Source organism: Thalassophryne amazonica, chromosome 1 (genome assembly GCF_902500255.1).
Source record: "Thalassophryne amazonica chromosome 1, fThaAma1.1, whole genome shotgun sequence".
NCBI classification, from domain to species: Eukaryota; Metazoa; Chordata; class Actinopteri; order Batrachoidiformes; family Batrachoididae; genus Thalassophryne; species Thalassophryne amazonica.
The window spans coordinates 145,357,175-145,360,877 of NC_047103.1; positions in this window are offsets into that span (position 1 = coordinate 145,357,175).

Below are 3,703 nucleotides of genomic sequence, written 5' to 3' on the forward strand. Positions count from 1 at the left end.
ATTGTTTTTGTGCAAATATTTGTTCATTTTGAAATGGATGCCTGCAACATGTTTAGGAAAAGCTGGGACAGTAGTATGTTTACCACTGTGTTACATCAACTTTCCTTCTAACAACACTCAATAAGCTTTTGGGAGCTGAGGACACTAATTAGTGAAGCTTTGTAGGTGGAATTCTTTCCCATTCTTGCTTGATGTACGACTTCAGTTGTTCAACAGTCCGGGTTCTCCATTATCGTATTTTGCGCTTCATAATGTGCTATACATTTTCAATGGGCGACAGGTCTGGACTGCAAGCAGGCCAGTCTAGTACCTGCACTCTTTTTCTACAAAGCCACACTGTTGTATCGTGCAGAATGTGGCTTGGCATTGTCTTGCTGAAATAAGCAGGGACGTCCCTGAAAAAGACGTTGCTTGGATATAGCATGTGTTGCTCCAAAACCTGGATGTACATTTCAGCATTGATGGTGCCATCACAGATGTGTAAGCTGCCCATGCCATGGGCACTAACACACCCCCATACCATCACAGATGCTGGCTTTTGAACTTTACGCTGGTAACAATCTGGATGGTCTACTTCCTTTTGTCCGGAGGACACAATGTCCATGATTGCCAAAAACAATTTGAAATGTGGCCTCATCAGACCGCAGCACACTTTTCCACTTTGCGTCTGTCCATTTCAAATGAGCTTGGGCCCAGAGAAGGTGGTGGTGTTTCTGGATGTTGTTGATGTATGGCTTTCGCTTTGCATGGTAGAGTTTTAACTTGCACTTGTAGATGTAGCAACGAACTGTGTTAAGTGACAATGGTTTTCTGAAGTGTTCCTGAGCCCACGTGGTAAGATCCTTTACACAATGATGTTGGTTTTTAATGCATTGCCGCCTGAGGGATTGAAGATCACGGGCATTCAATGATGGTTTTCGGCCTTGCCGCTTACATGTAGAACGTTCTCCAGATTCTCTGATCTTCTGATTATATTACGGACTGTAGATGATGGAATCCCTAATTTCCTTGCAATTGAACATTGAGACACATTGAGACACTATTTTTTCATGCAGTTGTTGACAAAGTGATGATCCTCGCCCCATCTTTGCTTGTGAATGGCTGAGGCTTTGGGGGATGCTCCTTTTATACCTAATCATGATGCTCACCTGTTTCCAATTAACCTGTTCACCTGTGGAATGTTCCAAACAGGTGTTCTTTGAGCATTGCTGACCCTATCCCAGCTTTTTTGAAACATGTTGCAGGCATCTATTTCAAAATGAGCAAATATTTGCACAAAAACAAAAAAGTCTATCAGTTTGAACATTAAATATCTTATCTTTGTGGTGTATTCAATTGGATATAGGTTGAAGAGGATTTGCAAATCATTGTAATCTGTTGTTACTTACATTTTACACATGTCCCAACTTCATTGGAATTGGGTTTGTAAAATACTAGTGATAAAAGAGAAAAGAAATGTGTCTTCAGACTAGTTTTTTAAGTCTCCACAGAGTCTGACTGCTGGATCTGGGTGGGCAGATCATTCCACAGAGCTGGGGCATGGTATGAAAATGCTCTGCAACCTGCCGACTTTTTATTTACACTAGGAACACATAGCAGACATGCACCCTGTGAATGCAGGGCCTGAGCTGGTACATAGGGCTTAACCAGGTCGGCCAGGTAGGGAGGTGCCAGTCCGTGAACAATCTTGTAGGCCAGCAACAACACCTTAAAGTTCAATCTCAAAGAGACCGGAAGCCACTGAAGGGATGCCAGAACTGGTGTAATATGGTCAATCCTTCTGCTTCGTGTCAGACCTCTGGCAGACCGGAGACAATACTGAACGTTATCGGTTAGCTGTAGCTTCCGATAATTTTTTGGTGGTTTATTGTTTTAGCGTTATAAAAGATAACTTTTTCAGTTAGCTGGTTAGCAGTTATTGAACCAAACTTTTTGGTTAGCTGTGCTCAGCACTGGCTATGTTGCAGAGCTGATCTTTCTCGATGCTATAGTTACAAAAAAACAAACACACATTTGTTGAGATGTCTTAAAAAATTTCTTACTCACCCTTTTAAAAAATGCTAACCTTTTATAGAATTAATTCAAATTCATCATAATTACTAATCTTTATAAAAACAACACTGTATAATCACAACAAAATCTAAAGGCAGTAAGTTCATTAATTTGGTAGTACATAAAATGGGACTCATTATTTTTGGATTTTTACAATCAGCACAAATGTTAGAACGGCTTTATAAATTGCACGGGAGAGATAATACAAGAAGGAACTGGAGAGAGACAAATGATAAAATAATAGATTCTTGGAATAGTAATGTAAACCTTGCAATAGTAGCACCTTGTACTTTTGCTACTAATGAATAGGGCATACTTAGTTTGGACTTTACATCTCACTGCGACTAACATAACTAATCACTTTGATGTATAATTTATGAATAGGTGAAAGTAATTACTTCACACTCATAAACAAGGATTTGCAGAGTGGGATCCTCTCTGGGGCTCTGGTCAGAACAGAGTACTTCACCGCCATGTCTCTAGCCTTTTGCTGGGTGGGATTTTGCACTTTGGATCTTCTATGTTTAAGTTCCTTGACATCCATGTATGACAGCAGCATAGCATCTTGTTTTGCCTTGTCTGTAGTAGCGTATAATTTTTGGTTGATGCACACAATCTCATCTGGAGACAGTGTCGCCACCTGACACATGGCTGTGTTGTGTACACAAGCTACATCAGGTGTCCCCCCACTATGTCTGGCTTTTTTGGTCAGAGATCATCATGTTTCCTCCTTTTCCTTCCCCGTGGGGATAAAATAACAGCCTCCTCTGCATCATCAAATGCGACCATATTAGTCCATGGTTTCCCTCTCGAGGTCCGCTCATGTCTGTTGATGTTGTCGGCGCTGCCATCTTGGTGCATCACGTGACCAAAATGCACTTTGCTGATTCACCGAATGGAGTTGTTGGCCTCCGCTGACAAATGGTCTAGCGGCTTTTGCTCCCAAACAGCAACTTTGATGCCATTTTAAACGGGACATACCGGGTGTTGGAGAAAATATGATTTGGGATTTTGAAACAGCACTATTCAAATTACAAGCATCAATTCAATTCAGGAATATCAATTCCTGAAAATGAAAAAAAAAAGAAATTCGGAGAATCCCTCTTGAGATGAGTAGAGATGCTTGAATCTTCAACTGGACCGGGTTGCTTGACGCGAGGATGTTTCGCTTCAAATCGCAGAAGCTTCCTCAGCTAAGATTCTTGCTCTGGTGGTCTGACATCTGTCTTGACTCTTGTAGAGAATAATAATCAATAAGTCACAAAAGCTGGAGTTTTAAACCTAACCAGACCCCTCCTACTGAGAGGCAGACTGCCATAGGCTAGTGACTAAACAATACCTCTAATTAACACCCATTGTGCTCTAGTTAGCACCCTCCTAATGACAGGGCAGCTGTCCCTCCTAATGATGGGATGGACCCTCTCCTGATGGCTCCCTTGATGACTCTGCTGATGACGTGAATGACTCATTACCATGAACAAAAGATTGAAACTGCTTTGACCTGAGTACCCCATTGTAAACAGGGGACAAAGTGTGTCTCAGACCCCCTCCCCGGTTAAGGCTGGGTTTCAAACATTTCACAAAGAATGCCTCTTTGACCCCTCTCTCAAACCATTTCTTCTCTCTGGCTAATATTTTAACTTCCTTGTCC